This window comes from Saimiri boliviensis, chromosome 12 (genome assembly GCF_048565385.1).
Source record: "Saimiri boliviensis isolate mSaiBol1 chromosome 12, mSaiBol1.pri, whole genome shotgun sequence".
Taxonomy (NCBI): Eukaryota; Metazoa; Chordata; class Mammalia; order Primates; family Cebidae; genus Saimiri; species Saimiri boliviensis.
In genome coordinates, this window is record NC_133460.1 from 87,650,181 (window position 1) to 87,677,047 (window position 26,867).

Here is a 26,867-nt window from a genome sequence, read left to right on the forward strand (position 1 = left end):
ACTGGATTGCAGGTTCTTGGTTCTTGTCTTACTTGTTTTTGTAACTGGCTTATAGAACTTGATACTCAGTACATGTTAATTGAATGACTAGATCAGGCATCCCCAAACTTTTTACACAGGGGGCCAGTTCACTGTCCCTCAGACCATTGGAGGGCTGCCACATACTGTGCTCCTTTCACTGACCACCAATGAAAGAGGTGCCCCTTCCTGAAGTGCAGTGGGGGACCGGATAAATGGCCTCGGGGCCGCATGCGGCCCGCGGGCTGTAGTTTGGGGACGCCTGGGCTAGATGATGCATGGTCTCCTCTGAGCCTACCATAGTATTTGGATTTACCATCATTATGTTTACTTATGTGCATTGAGAAACTTAAATGATAAAAGGTTTGCTGTAAATATGAGGTCTTATATATTTCCCATGGCCAGAATGGATTATTGATCTAGTTTGGCTGGACATATTCCCTAACTTCCTTAGGATTGCTGTTAGACTTCCTGTAGCTGAATTTTTGTGGGAAGAAGGTTAAGACTTTCGTTATTACTTAGGAGAGGTAAGTTTTCATTAGTTGTATGCTAGCAGGGCGTAATTTATCTGATTTCACCTTTTAATTAGTCAAAAGTTTTAGATTGCTGCAACTTCTGTATAACTTTTTCCAAAGATAATTCTATTATCTGGTAATTTTGGATTTTTTTTTTTTTTGTCTATTGCCTTTTGCTTATAGTAGATTATTTCCCCCTGTTGTTTGTGATTGTGGCTTGTAAGTAGATTTTTTGTTTTTCTCTCCCAAGAAGAGCTTTAACTATGGACTCTTGTATGGCTTTGGTTGAAGATGTATTCTTTGTTGTTAATTTCCTGACTTAAATGTTTCAGGACCACTAAGGTAGTAAAAATTTAAGCTTCAAAGCTATGTAAGGTATAGGTGTGTCATTAAAAATGTTGAGGGTATACTTCTCCCTCCCTCCTTCCCAGAGCCTCAGCAGAGGCAGGTAAATGTCCTTAGCAGGTCACCTGTCTTCATGGGCAGATTCTTTGTGGTCCACCCTTTTCCTAAAGGAGCATCCCTTTGGAGGTTCTGGCTTTATGTCAAGATCTTAACTCCTACTCCCTACTTTTGATATAAGTTGTGAAGCTGCAGACACGTAATTTACTCTAGTTAGTTTAAGCAGGAAAGGTTTACCGTAAAGCATTAAACACCGACAAAGTTGCTGAAGGGCTGAAGAAATAGATTCCAAGTTTGCTCATTCAATCAAATATTTATTGAGCATCTACCATGTGTTAAGTACTACTTTTGGGTTCTTGGGGAACACGTTAGTGAACAAAACAGACAAAGCTCACTGTCCTTGAGGAACTTACATTCTAGAAGGGTTTTGTCTTTAGAAACAATTCTCAAAGCCACACACAAAGCTGGCCAACAAAAGAGCTGCCGGTTGGGGTTTCAAAAAGCACCCCAGGCTGGGCCCGATGGCTTAAGCCTGTAATCCAAGCACTTTGGAGGCCAAGGTGGGCGGATCACCTGAGGTCGGGAGTTCAAGACCAGCCTGACCAACATGGTGAAACCCCATCTTAAAAAACCCAGAACCATAGGACCACTGCCATGGTTAGGAAGCCACAATGATCAGGAAGCCTCCACTAAAGCTGTCGGCTTCAGAATCATGCTTATCTGTTTTGATCCACACTAAATACCCATGCCCTGTCTCTGATACCCATGACACTAGTTACTAGACACTGTACACTCAACTAATGGTGATGCAGAAAAATCAAATGTCTTGGCCTATGCCCATTTGCAAAGTAGCAGAAGCAGGTCTTCAGTTTTCTTTCCAAGTCCATGTTAGTACATGTGATTGATGGAACCTAATCATATCAGGAGCCGTAGCTGGAAGAGGCTCTTCAGCCTCCATGATACAGAGCAGACAGCCCTACAAGGAAAGGAGAATGTTTAATGCCAACTGACCAAATGCTCCCTTCTTATTCATGCTTGGTTTTTAATACCGTATTCCCTATATGGATCTTTATCTTGCCATCCCAGCTCAGGAAAGGTGCAGTTCACATGCATCTGGTTTTTAGTTCTGGCTCCTACAGTTTTTCCCTTTTTTTTTCAATTTTTACTTTGATTTATTTTTTTAGACGGAGTCTTGCTCTGTTGCCTAGGCTGGAGCGCAATGGCGTCATCATGGCTCACTGCAACCTCCACCTCCCGGGTTCAAGCCATTCTCTTGCCTCAGCCTCCAGAGCAGCTGGGACTACAGGCATGTGCCACTATGCCCAGCTAATTTTTGTATTTTTAGTGGAGATGGGGTTTCGCCATGTTGGCCAGGCTGGTTTCAAACTCCTGACCTCAAGTGATCCACCTGCCTTGGCCTCCCAAAGTGCTGAGATTATAGGCGTGAGCCACCATACCTGGCCTTTCTCTTTCTTGCTAACTCAGCTTTGCATTTAAAATAATTGTTTTATTTTATGTAGAATTTTTTGAGGAAAGCTTTCTGGTTATGTAGATATAACAGAATTAGATGCCCCTAGCTTACAAGTACTAATTTAATAAACCATGTTAGTTTATTAAAAATGTGTTATATCTTGTTGGGGGTGGAGGTTGGGGAAAGATGGTAAGCATTGCATTGATTTAAAGTTTTTAGAGCACAATTCACTGTATGAATCTCTTTAGGACAGCATAATTGAATAATGGCATATTGAAGAAGGAATGTAATTGGTGTTTTCATTAAGATGCAATAAAATTGACTTTATTTGGTATACTGGAATTGTTTTTACTTTTGAGACAGAACCTTACTCTGTTGCCTAGACTGGAATACAGTGGCCTGGTAACACTCATTGCAGCCTCCTGGATTCAACTGATCCGTCTGCTTCAGCCTCCTAAGTAGCTGGGACTACAGGCATGTACCACCATGCCCGGCTAATTTTTTTTTTAATTTTTGGTAGAGAGAAGGGATTGGTCAGTGTTGCCCAGGCTGGTCTTAAACTCCTACACTCAAGCAATGCATCTTGGCTTCCCAAAGTGTCAGGATTACAGGCGTGAGCCACTGTGCTTGGCTACTATGAATTTTAACATAGGTGTAGGTTTGGTTAATCGTTACCATGGTCAGGACACAGAGGAGGTCCCTGACCCTGAGAAACTTCCTCATGCGCTCCCTTTGTTGTCACATGCTGCCATCACCAATTATTTCTTCTAGTTGTTTTGTTAATAGGGATTTTCAAAAGACAGTCATGTTGTTATGGACAGGTGGTTTTATTTTCTCCTTTCCAATCTGTAAACCTTTTGTTTCCTACTGAAGTGACCAAGAGTTTTCAGTATGAGTTGAATAGCAGTGAGCATCTTTGCCTGATTCTCAGTCTTAAAGGGAAAGCATTTAGTCTTGTCACCAAGTTTCATGTTGTAAGTTTGTTTTGGAGATGATCTTTATGAAATTGAGCAAGTTTTTTTTATATTCAGTTTGCTGAGAGTTTTTACCAGCATTGTTCTGGATTTTGCCAAATGTTTTTTCTGCATCTATGTTAGAACCATGTGGTTTTTCTTCAAATTGTTAGTATGGTAGATACATGATTTTTAAATATTGAATAAGCCGTACATTCCCAGGATAAATCTCTCTTGGTCAACATGTGTTAATATTTTTCTGTGTTACTGGATTTGATTTGCTAGTATTTTGTTGAATTTTGCATATATGTTTATGGGGCACTGGTCTATAGGTCTCTTATTAGTAGTAGTTTTCGTCTGGCTGTGGAGTGTGCTTAATGATGGTCTCGTAAGTTGGGAAATATATTTTCCTTTTCTGTTTTCTGTGGAGATTGTATATAATTGGTTCTTTTTTAAACATTTGGTGGAATTCCCCAGTGAAACCTCCTAAGTCTGGAGATTTTTTTTTTCCCCTCAGAAGGCTTTTAACTACAATTTAGTTTCATTATTAGTTAAAGGAGTATTTATGTTATCTACTTTATTTGGGGTAAGTTTTGATAGTTTGGATTTTTTTTTTTTTTTTAATATGGAGTCTCACTCTGTCACCCAGGCTGGAGTGCAATGGTGTGATCTCAGCTTGCTGCAACCTCCACTTCCCTGGTTTAAGCAATTCTTCCTGCCTCAGCTTCTTGAATAGCTGGGATTACAGATTACCTTTCTTTCCTTGTATAGCATTTATTTTCTGATGGCCTTTCTTCCACGAGATACTTGCCTTTGTTATATCCTCAATTATTTTTCAATTCTCCATTGTATAATGTATTCTCTTGTTCTATTCCCTCCCATCTCCAACCTCCTCCTAGAGCTCATTGTTGCTCCAAACTGGACTGACTGCTTTCTAGACCTTTTCATAGCTGACATCCTATGACTTCCCATTATTGCTTTCCTGAATCCCTTATCCTCTCCTTTCTAGACATGCTCCCTGATTTTGATGAAACATGTCTGTAAGGACTGACCTAAGGAAGGGTGTGGAGAAAGGAACTTTCTGAGTCCTTTTATTTTGCTCTACATTTGATGAGAGTTGGAATGAGAATGGAATTCTAGGTTGAGGAGAATTTTCCCTGAGAATTTTGATGGATTGCTTCATTATCTGCAAGCATCCAGTCTTAATGATCAGGAGGCCAGTTTTGTCCTCATTCTTGCTCCACTACAGGTGACTGATTGCTCTGGAAGCTCTTCAGAATCTTAGTATGTTGAAAGATTGGAATGACCTGTGTTGAAATAGATCTTTTACAATTTGCTGTTTTGGCCATTGGTAGGCCATTTTAGTTTGAAGATGCATGTTCTTTCCAAATACTATTTTGATAGTTCTTCTCCTGTTTTCTTTCTAAATATTGGGTATATATAAAAGTTTGTTTCAAATTCTGATGAATAACTTAAAAATAATGGGAAAACAGATCCGAGGTCTAGATTCTTGGTTTTAATATTTATGTAGCATTTGTCTAAAATGTAAAAGTCACCTGCTGTAGACCAACTATATTTAAGTTTGTAAAATATTTGTAAAATATTTTAAAAGTATAATTTATATAAAAAGCAGTGAAGAAGGCCCAAATAGTATAAAGTTACTATTATAGGGTCCTATATGAAGTTGTCCTTCAATTAAGAACAAAAATTAATGTACAAGATAAAGCTACAATATAAGCAAGAAAGACATTTTAATTTTGTTGGCAGTCCCATTAAATTTCTAATATGATTTTACAGCACATTTCCTCTCCCTTTTACAAATGGCTTTGTATCATAATGTGTAGCAACTCTAAACACTGCAAGAGTAAAAGAATAAAGTGACCTTTTCATGGTTTAGAACAAACACCTTGAGGATAAAAAGTTGTGTTTCACATGACTTGTACTAAACTGGATACATGCCATATTTATAGCTTTATGTCAGTGTTCAAATGGTTTTTTTTTTTTTTCTGTTTCTTGATGGCTTTAAGTTATATAGGGTTAATAAAATCTCTTCTGATGACACATCAAATTTTACCCACTAACAAACATAGAGGCTCTTGTAAAATTTTCGTGGCCATTTATTTTCTGGCTTGTAAAAGCAGGATTAGTCCCTTAGTTAGACTGAAGCCACACTAGTGTTTTTCTTACTCATAATGCAAACAACTACTTCAAGCCGTGGGTGTGGGTGTTCAGCGAATGCATACTTCTGTTTGCAGAGAAGTTTTACCAGCATCTAGAGCAGGGAAGCTCCTCTGGGTTTTATTTAGTAGGTGACAAAGGAAATTAGAATGGCCTGGCTAAGGACGTCAATATGCATAATTGACAGGCTATTCAATACTGTTAAAGATAAGTACTTTCCATTCTTTAACTCTCAAATGCAGCTCAAATGTATTCTAGATTATATTATTTTGTGACTACTATTTTGTTACAGATCTTACATGTATACATACTGATCTAAGGAACTTGAAAAACACAGGCTTGTCTCTGAGCAAGGTCTTTAAAATTACCAGTGTGATTATAATGAATAAATAATATATAGCCCTTTGAAGGATAAGGTAAATACCCAGATTGGAAAGGCAGATGTACAACTTTATCTAGTCACAGATGACATGCTCTTCTATATAGAAAATGCGGAGGGCTCCACTACAAAAGCATTAGATTTAGGCTGGTGTGGTGGCTCACTCCTCTAATCCCAGCTCTTTGGGAGGCAAAGGCAGGTGGGTCACTTGAAACGAGGAGTTTGAGACCAGCCTGGCCAACATGGTGAAACTCTGCCTCTACTAAATGACAAACAATAAAAAGAAACCTATTAGAATTAATAAATGAGTTCAGCAGGGTTGCAGGGTACAATAGCAACGTTAAAAAAATCACTTACATTTTCTTTCTTTCCTTCTGTTCCTTCTGTTCGTTCCTTTCTTTGTCTCATTCTGTTGCCCTGGCTGGAGTGCAGTGGCACAATCTTGGCTCATTGCAGCCTCTGCCTCCTAGTTTCAAGTGATTCTCATTCCTTAGCCTCCCCAGGTAGCTGGGATTACAGGTGAAAAAAGCGCTTATATTTCTACACACTTGAATCTGACAATGAAATTAAGAAAACAATTTTATTTACAGTAAAATACTTAGGAATAATTTAATTTAAAATTGCAAAACTTAGCCAGGTGCAGTGGCTCACACCTGTAATCCCAGCACTTTGGGAGGCTGAGGTGGCTGATCACCTGAGGTCAGGAGTTTGAGACCAGCCTGGTCAACATAGTGAAACCCCATCTCTACTAAAAATTAAAAAAAGATGAGCTGGGTGTGGTGGCAGGGGCCTGTAATCCCAGCTACTAGAGGGGCTGAGGCAGGAGAATCACTTGAACCCAGGAGGTGGAGGTTGCAGTGAGGCGAGATCACGCCGTTGCACTCCAGCCTGGGCAACGAGAGCAAAAACTCTATCTCAAAAAAAAAAAAGCAAATAAATTGCAAAATGTGTGTTCTACAAACTACAAAACATGAAAGGAAATTAGACTCTAATGGAAAGCTTTGTTCGTGGATTCATGGATTCATGAATTAGAGGATTATTTTTAAAATGGCAGGGAGAGATCCAAGATGGCTGATCACTAGCAGCTCGGGATTGTAGCTCCCGGTGAAAGTGCAAAGAACGAGAGGACGCCACACCTTCACATGAATTCTTGTTGCTCACACACCAGGAGATTCCCAGCAGAGGAGCCCCACAGGTCGCCAGCACGACTCTTGTGACTGGTGAGGCGGTTTTGCCGGTGCTTTGGAGCGTTGGTTCTTGGTGCAGAGTCAGAAAAGCACCATCAATCTTAACGCCGCTGATTTAGTCGGCACAGTGGGTTGCTCAGATTTCGGCGCTGAGAATCAGTAAGTCGGACGTCCACTCAGAAAACCAATTACAAAGACGGTAAATACAAAGACCACAGATGGATAAATTTATAACGAAGGGAAGAAAACAGCCAAAAAAGGCTGAGAATACCCAAGACCAGAACGCCTCTCCCTCAGCGGAGGATCACAGTTCCTCATCAGCAATGGAACAAGGCTTGATGGAGAACGAGTGTGTTCCAATTACAGAAGCAGGCTTCAAAATGTGGATAATGAGAAACTTCTGTGAATTAAAAGAACTTGTTTTAAACCAATCCAAAGAAACTAAGAACTTTGAAAAAAGATTTGACGAAATGTTAAGAAGAATACACAATTTAGAGAGGAATATAAGTGAATTGATGGAGCTGAAAAACACAATATGAGAACTTCGTGAAGTATACACAAGTTTTAACAGCCGAGCTGATCAAGCAGAAGAAAGGATATCAGAGGTCGAAGACCAACTCAATGAAATAAAACAAGAAGACAAGATTAGAGAAAATAGAAAAAAAAAGGAACGAGCAAAGTCTTCAAGAAATATGGGACTATATGAAAAGACCTAATCTACGCTTGATAGGTGTACCTGAATGTGACAAAGAGAATGAATCCAAGCTGGAAAATATGCTTCAGGACATTATTCAGGAAAATTTTCCCAACCTAGTAAGGCAGGTTAATATTCAACTCCAGGTAATACAGAGAACACCACAGAGATATTCCTCAAGAAGAGCAACTCCAAGGCACATAATCGTCAGATTCACCCGGGTTGAAATGAAGGAGAAAATGCTAAGGGCAGCCAGAGAGAAAGGTCAGGTTACCCACAAAGGGAAGCCTATCAGACTTACAGCAGATCTCTCAGCAGAAACTCTACAAGCCAGAAGACAGTGGGGACCAATATTCAACATCCTTAAAGAAAAGAACTTTCAACTCAGAATTTCACATCCAGCCAAACTAAGCTTCACAAGTGAAGGAAAAATAAAGTTTTTTGTGAATAAGCAAGCACTCAGAGATTTCGTCACCACCAGGCCTGCTTTACAAGAGCTTCTGAAAGAACCACTACACATAGAAAGGAACAAACAGTATCAGCCTTTCTAAAATAATACCAAAAAGAGCATCAATATAGTGAAGAATTTACATCAACTAATGGGCAAAATAGCCAGCTAATATTAAATGGCAGCATTAAACTCACATATATTATTAATTCTAAATTTAAATTGACTAAATCCCCCAATCCAAAGACAGACAGGCAATTTGAATAAAAAACTAAAACCCATCAGTATGCTGCATCCAGACCCATCTCACATTCAAGGATACACAAAGACTCAAAACAAGGGATGGAGAAGGATTTACCAACCAAACAGAGAGCTAAAATAAATAAATAAAAAGCAGAAGTTACAATTAAGCAACAAAGATCAAAAGAAACAAAGAAGGACATTATATAATGATAAAAGGATCAATGCAACAACAAGAAGAGCTAAAGATCCTAAATATATACGCACCCAATACAGGAATACGTAGATCAGTACCACATCATATCAACTTAGAAGTTTAAAGGAAATGTTGGTTGGCTCCTTGTTTGTTATTCTCTTCCCTCATTTTCTTTTATATCTCCATTATTAAGGACAATTATAGGCATACCCATATTTAGATTGCATTTTACCCCGGGCAATAAAGCAATACCCCCATCCTCTCTCCCTCTTCCTCTTTCTCTTTCTTCCTCTTCTTTATTCTTTAAAAAAATAAAATGGCAATATTTATCAAATTGATCTACATATTTAATACAATCCCTACCAGAATCCAGTCTGCCTTCCCATCCCTGCCCCCACCGCCAGAAGTTGGCATATTGATCCCAAAATTCATGTGGAAACACAAGAGACACAGGATAGCTAATACAATCTTGAAAAAACTTTCAAAATTTACTATTTTTTAATTAATTAATTTTTATTTATTTATTTTATTTTATTTATTTATTTTTTTGAGACGGAGTTTCGCTCTCGTTACCCAGGCTGGAGTGCAATGGCGCAATCTCGTCTCGGCTCACCGCAACCTCCGCCTCCTGGGTCCAGGCAATTCTCCTGCCTCAGCCTCTTGAGTAGCTGGGATTACAGGCACGTGCCACCATGCCCAGCTAATGTTTTGTATTTTTAGTAGAGACGGGGTTTCACCATGTTGGTCAGGCTGGTCTTGAACTCCCGACCTCAGGTGATCTGCCCGCCTTGGCCTCCAAAGTGCTTGGATTACAGGCGTGAGCCACCATGCCTGGCTAAAAAATTTACTGTTGGCTAACAGGCACATGAAAAGATTCTCATCACTGATCACTAGGGAAATGCAAATTAAAACTTTCATAAGATGTTACCTCAGACCCATTCAGATGACCACTATCAAAAAAATAGAACATAACAAGTGTTAGCAAAGATGTGGGGGACACTGGAACCCTGTGCACTGTTAGTGGCAATTTAAAATGGAATAGCTAGGTTGGGCATGGTGGCTCACGCCTGTAATCCCAGCACTTTGGGAGGCCAAGGCAGGTGGATCATCCAAGGTCAGGAGTTTGAGACTGGCCAACGTGGTGAAACTCCATCTCTACTAAAAATATAAAAATTAGCCGGGTGTGGTGGTGGGCACCTATAATCCTAGCTACTCAGGAGGCTGAGGCAGGAGAATTGCTTGAACCTGGGAGGTGGAGGATGTAGTGAGCCAAGATCGTGCCGCACTCCAGCCCAGGCAACAAGAGCGAAACTTCGTCTCAAAAAAAAAAAATTGATAAAATGGAATAGCTGCTGTAGAAACCTGTATAGTGTCTCCTCAAAAAGTTAAAAATGGAATTACGATATGATCCAGCAGTTCCAAGTCTGAGTATATACTAAAAATAGAGCAGGGTCTTAAAGAGATACTTGTACATCCTTTTGTTATTTTTTATTCTTGTTGTTTTTTGAGACAAAGTCTTGCTCTGTCACCCAAGCTGAAGTACAGTGTCGTGATCTTGGCTCACTGTAACGTCTGCCCCCTGGGTTCAATCGATTCTCATGCCTCAGCCTCCTGAGTAGCTGGGATTATACGGATGAGCCATCATGCCAGGCTAATTTTTGTAGTTTTAGTAGAGACAGGGTTTCACATGTTGGCCCGACTGGTCTCTAACTCCTGACCTCAGATGATCCGCCTGCCTCAGCCTTCCAAAGTTCTGAGATTACAGGCATGAGCCACCATTCCCAGCCCTCTTTCTAGTACTTTATAAATTAACTTTTAAATTATATACAGAAAAGTACACAAAAAGTTGTGAGTATACAGCTTGATGGGTTCTCCCATCCATGTAAAACTATGCATGACAAATGTGGTGGCTCATGCCTGTAATCCTAGCACTTTGGGTGGCCGAGGCAGGCAGATCTCTAGAGGTCAGGAGTTTGAGACCAGCCTGGCTAACATGGTGAAACTCTGTCTCTACTAAAAATACAAAAATTAGCCGAAATCACTTAAACCCGGGAGGCAGAGGTTGCATTGAGCCAAGGTCGTGCCACTCTGGGCACCAGAGCAAACCTCCATCTTTAAAAAAAACAAAAAACAAACAAACAAAAAAAACACTATTCTTTCTTAGTTCAAGTATCCCCCAGGGTAACCACTGTCCTGACATGAACATCAATTAGTTTTTCCTGTTTTCATACTTTATATAAATGAAAACATACAAGTTGTATTCTTTTGGTGTGGTTTGTATTTGTATTGTGAAATACAATATTGTATTTGTGAATCATATTGTGGACTGTGCATTCTCATTACTGAGTAGTACTCCATTGTGTGGTTTTGTTTGTTTGTTTGTTTTTTGAGACAGTGGCACAATCTTGGCTCACTGCAACCTCCTGCCCCCTCCCCCGACCCCCTCCACCCCCATTCTCCCACCCTTGAAGCGATTCTCCTGGCTTAGCCTCCCAAGTAGCTGGGATTACAGGCACTTGCCACTATCCTTGGCTGATTTTTTGTGTGTTTTTAGTAGAGATGGGGTTTCACCGTGTTGGCCAGGCTGGTTTCAAACTCCTGACCTCAGGTGATCCACCTGCCTTGGCCTCCCAGAGTGCTGGGATTACAGACGTAAGCCACCATGCCCAGCCCATTGTGTGGTTATATCACAATTTATTCTTTCTGTTGTTGAGTATTTAGGTAGTTTTCTGTTTTTAGCCATTTTGAATAGTGTTGCTATAAATATTCTCAAGCATGTCTTTTGGTGGACTTCTGTGTGCATTTCTGATAGATGCGTACCAGGAAGTGGAATCGCTGGATCGTAGGGAAGGGCTTCTTAAACTGTACTGTGTACATCAGTTGCCTGGGAGTCTTGTTAAAATGCAGATTCTGCTTTAGTAGTTTGAGGGTAGAGCCTTAGAGTCTGTAAATGTCAGGAGCCAGTTGGAGTGGCTGTAGACCACACTAAGTAGAGCAAGACCTTAGGATATGCTTGTGTTAGGTTTTAGTAAAGAATGCCAAACAGTTTTCCAAACTTACTGTGTCTGTTTACATCCCCAGCAGCAGTGCATGAGATTCCTTTGTTTAGGTGTATGTGAGTCTGTTTCTCTCAGACTTTATGTATCTTCTTCAAGATTGTCTCAGCTTTTCTTGGGCCTTCATGTTTTCACATAAATTTTATAATTGGTATCAGTTTCCACATATAACCTGCTGGAGTTTTGATTTGGATTGGATGGAGTCTGTAGATCAACTTGAGAAAGAACTGGCATTACTGAGTGGTCTTTAATTGCTTTTTTTTTTCTTTTTCTTTCTTTTTTTTTTTTTTAAGAGGGAGGCTCACTCTTGCCCATGCTGGAGTGCAGTGGCACAATCTTGGCTCACTGCAACCTCCAACTCCTGGGTTCAAGCGATTCTCCTTCCTCAGCCTCCTGAGTAGCTGGGATTATAGGCATGCACCACCACAGGCAGCTAATTTTGTTGTATTTTTAGTAGAGATGGGTTTTTGCCCTGTTGGCCAGGCTGATCTTGAACTCCTGACCACACGGGATCCATCTGCCTTGGCCTTCCAAAGTGCTAGGATTACAGGCATGAGCTACTGTGCCCGGCTTAATTTCTTTCAATAATACTTCTAGTTTTCTATGTAGAGATTTTATTTTGTTAGTTCATTCTTAAGTATTTGGCTTGTTAATACTATTGTCAATGATTTCATTCTAAAATTTCTATGTAATGATTGTTGGCTGCTGGTGTATAGAAATACAATTGGCCGGATGTGGTGGCTCACACCTGTAATCCCAGCACTTTGAGAGGCCAAGATGGTTGGATCGATCACCTGAGGTCAGGAGTTTGAGACCAGCCTGGCCAACATGGTGAAACTCCGTCTCTACTAATAATACAAAAAATAGGTAGACATGGTGGTACACACCTGTAATCACAGCTACACAGAAGGCTGAGGCGGGAGAATCACTGAAATCTGGGAGGCGGAGGTTACAGTGAGCTGAGATCATGCCACTGCACTCCAGCCAGTGCAATGAGAGCAAAATTTCATCCCCCTCTCCCTACCCCCAAAAATAGTTGATTTTTATATGTTAACCTTTAATCTAATTGGTAAATACCAATCAAATTGGTAAATTCACTTACCAACTTTCATTGTTTATATTACTTTATTTTTTTTTCGAGACAGGGTCTCACTCAGTCACCCAGGCTGGAGTGCAGTGGCATGATTATAGCTCACTGCAGCCTTGATCGCCTAGGCTCAAGGAGTCCTCTTGCCTCAGCCTCCCAGCTAAGTGGGACCACAGGCATTTATCACCATGCCCAGCTAATTTTTGCATGTTTTGTAGAGACAGGGTTTTACCTTGTTGCCCGAGCTGGTCTGAAACTCCTGGGCTCAAGCTCATTGTATATATAGATTCTTTTGGAATGTATTTGTGAATGTAGTCATGTCATATGCAAATCATGACAGTTTAATGTATTTCCTTTCCAAGATTATTATTATTATTTTTTTTTTTTTGAGATGGAGTTTCGCTCTTGTTACCCAGGCTAGAGTGCAATGGCGCGATCTCGGCTCACCGCAACCTCCGCCTCCTGGGTTCAGGCAATTCTCCTGCCTCAGCCTCCTAAGTAGCTGGGATTACAGGCACGCACCACCATGCCCAGCTAATTTTTTGTATTTTTAGTAGAGACGGGGTTTCACCATATTGACCAGGATGGTCTCGATCTCTCGACCTCATGATCCACCCGCCTTTGCCTCCCAAAGTGCTGGGATTACAGGCTTGAGCCACCGCGCCCGGCTCCAAGATTATTTCTTTCTCTTGCTAGAATGTACTCTTTGGGACCTTTAGTTGAATAGTTGTGATAGTGATATCCTTGTCTTGTTTTCCATTGGAGGGGGAAAGCTTTCAGTATTTCACCATTAAGTATGATGTTTGCTTTAGTTTTAGTTTTAGTTTGTTTGTTTTGAGACGGAGTCTGGGCTCTGTTACCTGGGTTCCTACTTCAGCCTCTCAAGTAGCTGGGATTATAGGCACCCGCTGCCATGCCCAGCTAGTTTTTGTATTATTAGTAGAGACTGGATTTCACCATGTTGGGCAGGCTGGTCTTGAATCCTGACCTCAAGTGGTCTACCCACCTCAGCCTCTCAAAGTGTTGGGATTACAGGCGTGAGCCACAGTGCCTGGCCTGCTTTAGATTTTGTATAGCTAACTCCCCTTCATCAGATTGAAAAGGGCCTTGTATTTCCAAATTTGCCAAACGGTGGTTTTGGTTTTTTGGTTTTAAAATCATGGCCCAATACTGAATTTTGTCAAATGGTGATTCTTCTTTTACTGAGGGTCTCACTCTGTCACCCAGGCTGGAGTGCAGTGGTGTGATCTCGGCTCACTGCAGCCTTAACCCCTCTGGCTCAAGCAGTCCTCCCACCTCAGCCTCCCAATTAGCTGTTACTACAGGTGTGCACCACCACACCCAGATAATATATATATATTTTTTTGTAGTGATGGGGTCTCACTGTGTTGCCCAGGCTGGTCTGAAATTGCTGGCCTCAAGTAATCCTCTGCCTCAGCCTGCTGAAGCACTGGTATTACAGGTGTGAGCCTCTGCGCCTGGCCCATTTATATGATTTTAATTTTTGAAGCCTTAAGGTCTGATAACTCAATAAATTGCTCTTTACTAAAATAATCCCATTTTTGCTCTATGTCTCTGAAATTGCTCCTAACTTCACTGAGTAATGTATTCTGGATCTCTTCAGTCACATATTTATGATTTCTTGTGTTCGAAGATTGCTAGAGGATTGTTTTTTTAAGCCAGTTTCCATGTTTGATTAGAGAGAAACCTTATTGATCTTAGCTTCAAATTATTGTGGCGGGGCACCTCACTGTCTGTCACTCAGGATCAACTGTGTAATTTGTAGGACCCAGGGCAAGATGAAAATGTGAAATACTTTCCTCAAAAATTAAGAATTTCAAAACAGTGGCAGAGCTTTATACCAAGTACAGGCCCTTCCAAACATGAGGCTTGTGTGACGGCATGTGTCGTATACTTAAGAAGCCACCCTTGCTGTCACCACTGTGTATAGACTAGCTTTGAATTAGAAATACTCTGTAAGAAATTAAATGAGTTTCAAATGCTCATACTGTACTTTTGGCCGGGGTGGTGGCTTAAACCTGTAATCCCAGCACTTTGGGAGGCCAAGGTGGGAGAATCACTTGAGGTTAGGAATTCAAGACCAGCCTGGCCAACATGGCAAAACCTCATCTGCCAGGCATGGTGGCACACACCTGTAGTTACAGCTACTAGGGAAATTGAAGCAAGAGAATCACTTGAACTGGGAGGCAGAGGTTGCTGTGAGCCAAGATCATGCCACTGCACTCCACCCTGGGCGACAGAGCGAGACCCTGTCTCAAACAAAAAAACTCAAATGCTCATACTGTACTTTTACAAATATGGACTCCAAAATGCACATTCCCAAGCATTTGAAAACCAGATTTTTTGCATTCCTATTTATAATTGTAATACAGTTTTTAATATTGCTAAATGCCTGTCAGTTTAGACAACCTAATGTACTCAACTGTGGGACATCTTGAGAGTTCTTTTTTTTTTTTTTGAGACGGAGTTTCACTTTTGTTACCCAGGCTGGAGTGCAATGGCGCGATCTCGGCTCACCGCAACCTCTGCCTCCTGGGTTCAAGTAATTCTCCTGCCTCAGCCTCCTGAGTAGCTGGGATTACAGGCACGCGCCACCATGCCCAGCTAACTTTTTGTATTTTTAGTAGAGGCGGGGTTTCACCTTGCTGACCAGGGTGGTCTCGATCTTTTGACCTCGTGATCCACCCACCTCAGCCTCCCAAAGTGCTGGGATTACAGGCTTGAGCCACCGCGCCCAGCCAAGAGTTCTTAAAATTAAACTTATAAAAATTATTCTCTGTAAGCAGAATTTCATGTTGATTTATGACATTCGAGTTGACTAAAAAATTGGGATTGAACCAGAAAAATTTTGCTCAATAACTAGATTTTAGGCTGGGTACGATGGCTCACACCTTTAATCACATCACTTTGAGAAGCCAAGATGGGAGGAGTATTGCTTGAGCCTGGGAGTTTGAGAGCAGCCTGGGCAGCACAGTGAGACACTTGTCTACAAAATCTTAAAAAATTAACTGGGCTTGGTGTTGTGTGCATATATATAGTCCCAGCTTCTCGGGAGGCTGAGGCAGGAGGATACCTCGAGCCCAGGCATTGAGCCATATCATACCACTGCATTCCAGCCTGGGCAACTGAGTAAAACCCTGTCTCAAAAAAAAAAAAAAAAAGTATACTGGGAGACTGGAGAACCAGAGATGGGAGGTGTTGACAATGATCTGTAGTGAATTGAAGTCTGTAGACAGTGTCTAAATGAGTTTAGAAACATCAAGAAAAAGTCGTAGTCAAGAGCTGTTGACCATCTGGAAGATTACCATGTTTAGTGCTGTTCCTCGTAAGGTGTTTATATTAATACAGCACACCTGTGTCAGACTGGATTTGTGGCTGCCACATGCAAATTGAGGAAATTTAAGACTTGTTTTTGTAATTAGTAGAGAAAAGAATTGTGAAAAACTCATTGAACTTCCCTAACAAAGATTATTTTATTAAAATATCATAAAATGTCAAATAATGGTAGAAACATTTAGAGAGATGGAAATAATTACGAAAGATTGCTAAAAAGAAATTGAAACAAGTTGGGGGATGTTTAGTTATGTATACATATTACTTTGATTTGGAACAATTTAAAACATTTCAGTAACATAATATAAAACAAAATAGCGAAAAATGTTTGGCTGGGCACAGTGGCTCACACCTGTAATCCCAGCACTTTGGGAGGCCACGGTGAGCAGATCATGAGGTCAGGAGTTTGAGACAATGCTGGCCAACATGGTGAAACTCTGTCTCTATGAAAATACAAAAAAAAATTTAAAAAAAGGTGGAGGGGATTGGGGAGGGCTAACATTAGGAGAAATACCTAATGTAGATGATGGGGGTTGGGGGATTGATGTAGCAAACCACCATGGCAAGTGTATACCTATGTAACAAACCTGGATGTTCTGCACATGTACCCCAGAACTTTAAGTATTAAAAAAAAAAAAAAAAAAAGAAGCTGGGTGTGGTGGCACGTGCTTGTAGTCCCAGCTACTCGGGAGGCTGAGGCAGGAGGATCCCTTGAACCTGGGAGGTAGAGGTTGCAGTGAGCCGAGATTGAGCCACTGCACTCCAGCCTGGCAACAGAGCAAGACTTCATCTCAAAAAAAAAAAAAAAAAAAAAAAAAGGAAAAAAAGAAATGTTAATATATATTCAGGAGGAAATGCACATTGCAAAATAGTATATATAATATGATCATCTTCCCCCCCCCCCCCCAGAGACAAGGTTTTATTCTGTTGCCCAGGCTGGAGTGCAGTGGTGCAATCATGGCACACTGCAGACTCGACCTCCTGGGCTCAAGTGATCCTCCCACTTCAGCCTCCCAGGTAGCTGGAACTACAGGTGTGTTCCACCATGCCTGCCTAATTTTTTGTAGAGACAAGAGTTTCACCATGTTGCTGGGGCAGATCTTGAACTTGTGAACACAAGTGATCCACCTGCCTTGGCTTCTCAAAGTGCTGGGATTACAGACATGAGCCACTGCACCTGACCTCATTTTTGTTTCTAAAAAGATAGATGAAATGAAAGATTTTGGAAAGATAAACACTGAAATGTTAAAGAGTAGTGGGATTTAACATGATTTTTATTTTCTTTTTTTGAGACAGTGTCTCCCTCTGTTGCCCAGGCTAGAGTACAATGGTGCGATCTTGGTTCACTGCAATCTCCACCTCCTGGGTTCAAGCTATTCTCCTGCCTCAGCCTCCTGAGTAGTGGGGATTACAGGTGTGCACCACCATGCCCAGCTAATTTCTGTATTTTTCGTAGAGACAGAGTTTTGCCATGTTGGCCAGCCTGGTCTTGAACTCCTTACCACAGGTGATCCACCCTCACTTGGCCTCCCAGAGCGCTGGGATTACAGGTGTAAGCCACCACACCCGGCCATGATTTTCATGTTCTTAGGTTTTATATTATTATTTTATTTTTTCAAAGAATGACCCTATATTACTTTATTATAATCAGAGGGAAAAATTTTTCATTTTGAAAAAAAAAATAGTAATTGTGACATAACTTAAAGCAGGGACTGCATTTTTTTGTTTGTTTGTTTGTTTTTGTTTTTGAGATGGAGTCTCACTCTTGTTGCCCAGGCTGGAGTGCAGTGGTGTGATCTCTGCTCGATCTCTGCTCACTGCAACCTCTGCCTCTCAGATTCAAGCCATTTTTCTGCCTCAGCCTCCTGAGTAGCTGGGATTACAGGCATGCGCCACCACTCCTGGAATAATTTTTTATTTTTAGTAGAGATAGGGTTTCTCCATGTTCATCAGGCTGGTCTTAAACTCCTAACCTCAGGTGATCTGCCAGTCTCTGCCTCCCAGAGTACTGGGATTACAGGTGTGAGCCATCACACCCGGCCTATATATCAGACATCCACAATGCTTGGCATGTGGAAGATGTCTAGTAAATATCTGCACATACTGAGGAAAGGTGTGCGTCAGTAAGTTACTTCTTTGCTTAATAAAAGCATTCCATGGCCATTGGCAAAGTAAAATAAGCTATTTAAGAAACAATATATTATAAAAAATTCTTCAAGAATTAAATGAAAAGCTTAGGAAGTATGATTGTCAGGTAGAGATAAGTGAGAAAAGAAAATGCAAAAAGCAACTGGTAACTTTTATTATTTAGTTTTCTTTTGCATAGGTAATACTGTGTGTGTGTGTGTGTGTGTGTGTGTGTGTGTGTGTATATATATATATACATTTTTTTTTTTGAGATGATATTTTGCTCTTGTTGCCCAGGCTGGAGTGCAATGGCACAGTCTCGGCTCACTGCAACCTCTATCTCCTGGGTTCAAGTGATTCCCCTGCCTCAGCCTCCTGAGTAGTTGGGACTGCAGGTACATGCCACCATGCCTAGCTAATTTTGCATTTTTAGTAGAGATGGAGTTTCACTAGGTTGGTTAGGCTGGTCTCAAACTCCTAACTTCAAATAATCCACCCGCCTTGGCCTCCCAAAGTGCTGGAATTACAGGTGTAAGCCACTGCGTCTGGCCGAATTTTTTTTTAAGAATCTATGCAGTAAATCTAGTGTATACAGTTTTTAAAGCACGAAAAGGTATATAGTGAAAATTCTACCCCTTGCTATCAGATCAGCACTCTCTCTTCAGAGGCAACCATTGTTATTCTTGTATATCCTTCCAGAAATACAGGATTTTAACAGTACAAGAAAGAAGTTCATTGTTTATACATTTTATGCTTGTGTAAGTTTCCCTGTAGGATAAATTCCTAGAAGTAGAATTGCTGAATCATTGTAAATATCTGCATTTGCAATTGTTGTAGATTTGGCCAGTTTGCCCTCCAATCAAGTTATATTAGTTAACACCCCTACCACCAATGTAGGAGAGAGTTTATGTAATTTCCTAGGTATCATTGATTAAGAATTTCTTATTGCCAGGCCAGGCATGGTGGCTCACACCTGTAATCCCGGCCCTTTGGGAGGCCAAGGCAGGTGGATCACCTGAGATCAGAAGTTCCAGACCAACCTGGCCTACATGGTCAAACCCTGACTCTACTAAAAATACAAAAAAAATTAGCTGGACATGTGGTGGGTGCCTGTAATCCCAGCTAGTTGGGAGACTGAGGCAGGAGAATTGCTTGAACCTGGGAAGTGGAGGTTGCAGTGAGCTAAGATTGCACCACTGCATTTCAGCTTGGGCAACAGAGCAAGACTGTCTTAAAAAAAAAAAAAAAAAAACAAAAACAAAAAAACACTTATTGCCTATATGAGTGATCTAATCCTTGACAAAGGAGATTCATTGTGGACAAGGATAAGGGATACATATTTTTGTCAGAGGAATAAGAGCTACAATTTATTGTAAACCATATTCTAAAAACAATGTTTCAGTATGTAGTTTAGCGGATAAATTCTTCTCTCCAACAGTCTATACCACACTGGCTAGAGTTACAGTGAAAAACGGTTAAGTACTGAACCCTTTTTTGAAATCTATCAGATCCAAAGATATTGAACATTCTTCAGTACTATCAAATCTCTGGAGAGAAAGTTTACTATGGCCTTTCTTTCCTTTTCTTAGCTTTTTTTGTTTCAAATTTTACTCAAAGCTTGTATATAAGATTATTTTATTCCTGCATCTTCTCAATTGCTTCTTCCCCCTTTTCCTTTTCTACTTGGCTAGATTTGGCTTTCCTTTCAAGGATGTTTTTGTGGTCTTTTCCCATTTTTAGCCTAGTGATAACCACCTTGCTGAGGTGAATGCATACGTAGACAGTTGTGCCATTAGCCTTTTGCTGCTGCACCCGTTCAATGTAGATAATGTATTTCCTCCTGTAAACCTGGACTACTTTGCCAATTTGCTGACCTTTACAGAGAGTCCTCATACAACCTGAACTTTATCATCCTTTCGGATGGGCATGGATTGCACGTTTGTACTTCTGTATCAGCTCTTTGTAAAGAGGGGAAGACCTAATCTTCCTGCGAATATGGGAAGGTGCATTGAAATGCCTTCTGCGATTCTTGTTTTGGTTGGAAGTCACAAAGGGACTGAACTTCATTTTGGCTGCTCCCGCTTTTTGCAAGAGAACTACACGCTGCTTCCGGTTCTGTATGTTTACCTCCTTTTCCTAATTTTCTTCAAACATGAAAAGAAGTACAATATGAAGTGAATGAGGCTTTTTAGGCAGATTTTTGATTCCTTAGCTGAGAGTGGAAGAGTGTTCTGTGAAAGACCTTCATAAAATTGCATAGGTAACATAGCAAAATAAGCTACGGTGGGGTTCTTGGAATCAAACAGTTCTCTGTGCTTCTTAGCTTGTATAATCTTTGATCTTTAATATTTTATGAAGTGAGGGTAATAGTTCATAGTGCCCTCTTCTACAAAAGGAAACTGTTTTTGGCATCCAGTCACCTTCAAAGGAAAGATAAAAACTCAGGGAATATTAGTTCCTGTTTAAGTCTTAGTTTTGTGATTTATAAAATGGGATTAATAGTCTCTTCCTCACAGGTTCTTGGAATAATTTAGACATACAAACACATTGGCGTGCAGAGCACCCTCAATAGTGGTGAATTATTTTTACTGCTACTACAGTTTTTTGATGTCTGTTGAAGGAATTCTAGCCTGCATGGGCTTACTGTGCACTGGAAGGAAGGGTAAATCTGCTACCTGGTGGGTTAGATGTAGCATTTTGCTTTGAAAGGTCGTTAGTAGAAGACAGGCACTGGGTACACTCAGTGAGGTGTGACTGACTGCAGGACACTAAGAATTGGGGTTTGAAGTAACAGCTCCTTTATTCAAGCTGAAAACACTGTGACGCAAGCAGTGCTTTCTAAATGGCTGTGAATGGAACAACCTATTAGGGAAAGTTTCCATCTGGAGTATTGGTAATTAACTCAAATGAGAGTTAACTTCTGGAAAATTGCAAGAGCAATGGAAAATAAAAAGGGTGCCTGTATTGAATGAGTTAAGGTTGTATTATACTTTAGTTCAGAAACAAGTTTTGGTGACTGGAAAAAGTTAAATTAATTCTAGGTCAACTGTGTTCGATTAAATTTCTTTGGGGGGGGGCATCTCAAATTCTGCATTAAATCTGTGTAATTCTAGATCTAGGGTCAAGATTTAGATGAGCTATTATCTAATCCCAATAAAATTCCCTTAAGACAATTAGGACCTGAGAAATTCCTACAGTAAATAAGAACCATTCCAAATTGTTTATTGGGCCAAGCCCAGGCTTGTCCTAGCCTGTACCTCTTTTTATGTCTTGTGCTTACCCAATTTTTGACCACAATCTCTTACCAGCTGTAGAGGGAATGGAATTCTGCAGACCCTCCCCAAACTGTCTTCCTGTTGATTTGCATTGATAGAACTGTGTCTAATACTCATGGAGTAATTTGGGTTGATTGATTTATAAGACTTTTCAAAAATATCATTAGAAACTCATGTACGTCATAATTCCATACCTAGGACCATCTCTATCCCAAATAGCACCTTTGTGTGAATTAACAGAAAGGTACTTGGCTGGGTGCAGTGGCCCACACCTGTAATCCCAGCACTTTGGGAGGCCAAAGCTGGCAGATCGCTTGAGGTTGAGAGTTTGAGACCAGCGTGGCCAACATGGTGAAGCTCCATCTCTACTAAAGATACAAAAATTAGCCAGGTGTTGTGGTATACATCTGTAATCTCAGCTACTCAGGAGGCTGAAGCAGGAGAATTGCTTGAACCCATTATTTCAAAAATAATAAAAAGATTTTCCATAAGGTGGAATTCCAGGAGGTGGAATTCGCAGTGAGCTGTGATTGTGCCACTGCACTCCAGCCTGGGCAACAGAGCAAGACTCTATCTCAAAAAAAAAACAAAACAAATCAAAACAAAAAAAAAAAACCCGGAAAGTGACCCCTGTAGGTAGATGAATTTACAAAAGCTCAAAGTTCAGCTTACCCCATGCCTGGCTGGAGTTTAATCCCTACTTGCCCTCTTATAGCTTTTAAGATTTCTCCTCTTTTAAGTACCATTAAGACTCATGAGTCTTAACTGAATTGTCAAATTGCTATTTGAGTCTTTAAACTGGCTCCTTTGTAGACTTCCTTCTAGAAACAAATCTTCTAGTCCCATCTTGATTTTTTTCCACCCCCCCTGCTTCCCTGTAAACTAGAAGCAGCTATTCTCCATGGAGCCAGTTACTTTTGTGGTAGAATAGAGTTAGATACATTAGTGATTTCATTGCATATCAAATTGTTCCGCTGGGTTTCTGATACTGTTCTTTAATGACAAAGCTCTAAAAGATCTCTTTTTAATGGGTCATGGTGTTTCCAGTTTAATTTTAATAAGTCCTTTAAAAATAATGAAAAGATTTTCCATTTATCCCCCACTTATTTTTGAGCAGAAAGCTTGTTTCCTGTGTCATTTGCAACACTTATTTGCCAATTTTGGTAAATGCTGCCTTGCCAGACAGTGTGATTAAATTACAGTATCATCTAAACTTTCTATGATGTAATTGAATGTGTACCCAGTTCAATCCTGGTCCCGCAGCCAGCTTCATTTGTAATCATTCTGCCTGCTTGATAATCTTTCTATAATCATGTGGTCAATAGGGAAGACAGGTGAATGGAGGCCAGTTCTTCACATTGGCTCACTCTTGCCTGAAGCCTCCTTTCCCAGGTATTATTCCGCAGACAATACGCCAGCTCCTGCTGCTTCCCTGCCGTATTGTTTGTTTCTTTCTTTTGTTTCCTCCATCTAACAACCCCATCTCACTGCAACATAGGACTTTTTTTTTTTTTCTTGGTAGTGGGTAGGGGGTGACTTATGGTACTTTGTCATATAGTTTTGTTTCCCTTTTTTGCTTCTTTTTAAAAGCAGGTTTAAAAAAGGTGAATCAGGCCAGGCGTGGTGGCTCAAGCCTGTAATCACAGCATTTTGGGAGGCCGAGGTGGGCGGATCACAAGGTCAGGAGTTCGAGACCAGCCTGGCCAACATGGTGAAACCCAGAATCTACCCCCCCCCAAAAAAAAATTACAAAAAGTAGCCAGATGTGGTGGCAGGTGCCTGTAATCCCAGCTATTCAGGAGGCTAAGGCAGGAGAATCGCTTCAACCTGGGAGGCGGAGGTTGCAATGAGCTGAGATTGCACCACTGCACTCCAGCCTGGGCAACAGAGTGAGACTCTGTCTCAGAAAAGAAAAAAGAAAAAAAAGTGAATCAAACACATTTCTTTTTCAGGTTCTCTTGAAGCCTGATATTAAGTTGCTTCAGTGGAGTGGGTATTTGTGCAGCCCAACAATACCTGGAACATTTTATTCTATTCTTTTAATTTGGTGGTATGCATGTGGATGTTTTTCTTTTACACTGTTTGTCATGTCTGAAATCTTTTGTAATAACTTAACATTTTAATGTTCTTGTCTGATAACTTCTGGAGGAGTGGTGAAAGATGGATTCTTAACAGCATAAAGACGTATGACGGAGGATGTCACTAGGTGCCTACTTTGTGGCAGACAGCATTCTAGGCATGGAGGAGAAAGCAGTGAATCGGGTCATGTCCCTGCCTTCGTAGATTCAGTATCTAAGTAAGGAGCAAACTAAGTAAATAAATATGAACCAATACGTCAGATGCTGGCAGGTGGTATGTATGGCAGAGGAAGGACTAGGCAGGTGAACTGTTTTAGATAGTGGTGAGCAAAGGCCTCGTGAGGAGGTAACACTTGAGCAGAGACCTGAATGAGGTGGGGGATAAGGAGCTTGAACATTTGGGGAAGAGCTGTCCAGAAGTGGGGATGGGAAGAGCAAAGACTCTTCTTGGATAGGACTGTGTTTGACAAAACAGCAAGAAGTGCCTAGAGAAAGGCAAGCCAGGCTGGGAATGGTGGCTCACACCTGCAGTCTCAGCACTTTGGGAGGCTGAGGCAGGTGGATGACCTGAAGTCAGGAGTTGAAGACCAACCTGGCCAACATGGTGAAACCTCATTTCTACTAAAAATACAGATTAGCTGGTGATGAACACCTGTAATCCCAGCTACTCGACAGGCTGAGGCAGGAGAATCACTTGAACCCAGAAGGCAGAGGTTACAATGAACCAAGTTCGTGCCATTGCTCTCCAGCCTCGGCAACAGAGCCATAATCTATCTCAAAAAAAAAAAAAAAAAAAGGCAAGCCACCAGGCCAAGATGGTGGGCTATGGTGCCATAAAGATCATCAGGTTGTACTCTAGGTGTGATGGGAAGGTTTGGGAGAGTTTTCAGCAGGGGAATGACATAATCTTAGTTACCCTTTAGGAAAGATTACTTTGGCTTTTCTGCAAAGGACTTATTTTGTAGAGCAAGGGTGAGACAGAGATCAGTTAGTAAGCTGTTGTAATTCAGGAGAGAAAGAATAGTGACTTGGACCAAGACGGTGGCGGTGGGGGTGGTGAGAAAAAATCAAGTTCTGGATAGAAAAAGAGTAAAGGTAAGAATGAGGCCTAGGTTTATAAATCCAGAATTCAGAGAAATGATCTGGAGGGAGACATAAAAGATCCCCAGCAGATAGATGATAATGAAAACTTTGAGACTAAATGAGATCATTATTCAAATGAAGACGGGTAGACAGAAGAGAAGACATCCAAAAGTGGAAATCCAAGAGTGCTCTGATTTTTAGAGGTCAGGAATGAGGAACTAACAAAGGGAATTGAGGTGGAATCTTCACTAAGGAGAAAAACCAGGAAAACGTGGTGGACGCAAAGTAAATATCCTTTTAAGAAAGGAGTAAACAGGCCAGGTACAGTGGCTCACACCTATAATCCCAGCACTTTGGGAGGCCGAGGCAGGCAGATCACTTGAGCCCACGAGTTGGAGACCAGCCTGGGCAACATGGCAAGATCCCATCACTACTAAAAATACAAAAACTTGTTCAGGCATGGTGTGTGCATCTGTAGTCCCAGCTACTTGGGAGGCTGAGGTGAGAGGATCATCTGAGCCTGGGAGTTAGAGACTGCAGTAAGCCATGATAGCACCACTGAACTCCAGCCTTGGCGACACAGTGAGACCCTGTCTCAAAAAAACAAAAAAAATGGAGTAATGTTGAAGAAGATGAAGGCTAAGAATCATTTTATCTAGAAAAGTGGTTCCTCTCTGGGCTCGGACCGACAACATGCCCAAACATACCAAGAAGGTTGGGATCGTCGGTAAATACGGGACCCGCTATGGGGCCCCCCTCCAGAAAATGGTGAAGAAAATTGAAACAGCCAGCATGCCAAGTACATTTGCTCTTTCTGTGGCAAAACCAAGATGAAGAGACGAGCTGTGGGGATCTGGCACTGTGGTTCCTGCATGAAAACAGTGGCTGGCGGTGCCTGGACATACAATACCACTTTCGCTGTCACAGTAAAGTCTGCCATCAGAAGACTGAAGGAATTGAAAGACCAGTAGACGCTCCTCTACTCTTTGAGACATCATTGGCCTATAATAAATGGGTTAATTTCTGTAATAAAAAAAAATGATAGGTCATGGAGATCACAAGAGTGGTTTCGTTGAACCAATTTGGAGCATGTGGAGAAGAAATGAAAGTTGAGCAATTAGGGACAGTGAATAGACAGTTCTTCTAAGGCTTTTGCTGTAAAGAGAAGTAAAGAAGTAGAGCGATAGCAGGAACAAGATAGGGGACCTGGAGCAGTTTTTCATTTTTAAAGATGGGAGGTTTTTCAGTCTTTAGGTGTGCTGATGCAGATTATCTGGGAGAGAGAGCCTGTGGTGATGGAGGCATCTCACCATGTAGCATTCTGTGGCCTCCTCCAAATTGGGCAGTTAAGGGAAGGAATAGTTTTACCAAGAGCAAATATCAAATATATGATAGAATGAATCATCAGAAACAATTGAAATATCTAACCCAGAGGAATTAAATATACTGTTGTATAGCCATAATTATTAGATATGCATAAATTGAACCATTCAGCTACCAAAAATTGTAATAAAGTTCTCTATTGACATGAAAAGACTTTAAAGACTTATGCGAAAGGTAATTTTTGTGAAAAAATATGTAAGACACAAGTGGTTTTGGAAAAAAATGTCTGAAAGGTAGCATTATGAATGACTTTTCAGTTTCTCCATTAGATTCTAATTGTTTTCCAAGTTACTCCCCCATGGATTCTCTACAGTGAACATGTATTACTCATGTGTTTTTTAAAAAGTTATAGTGGACCGGGCACGGTGGCTCACGCCTTTAATCCCAGCACTTTGGGAGGCCAAGGCACATGGATCACAAAGTTAGGAGATCAAGACCATCCTGGCCAACGTGGTGAAACCCCGTCTCTACTAAAAATACAAAAAAATTAGCTGGGCATGGTGATGCACGCCTGTAGTCCCAGCTACTTGGGAGGCTGAGGCAGGAGAATTGCTTGAACCCAGGAGGCCAAGATTGCAGTAAGCCGAGATCGCACCATTGCACTACAGCCTGGGTGACAGTAGGAGACTCCGTCTCAAAAATAAATAAAAAGTTATTAGTATGTCAGTTCAACTCTTTCATGGCAATTATAAAATATTTCTATATTTCTGCTTTCTTAGCCATTTTATTTCAGGTTTTCAATC

General features: G+C 41.0%; 1 protein-coding gene and 1 pseudogene across 2 annotated transcripts in view; both read left to right on the plus strand.

The window, feature by feature from the left end:
- On the plus strand, positions 1–25,780 carry LOC141580644 (large ribosomal subunit protein eL43-like; annotated as a pseudogene).
- Positions 1–26,867, plus strand: part of CNNM2 (cyclin and CBS domain divalent metal cation transport mediator 2) — a 173,726-nt gene that overhangs the window by 72,703 nt on the left and 74,156 nt on the right. The window lies entirely within an intron of this gene.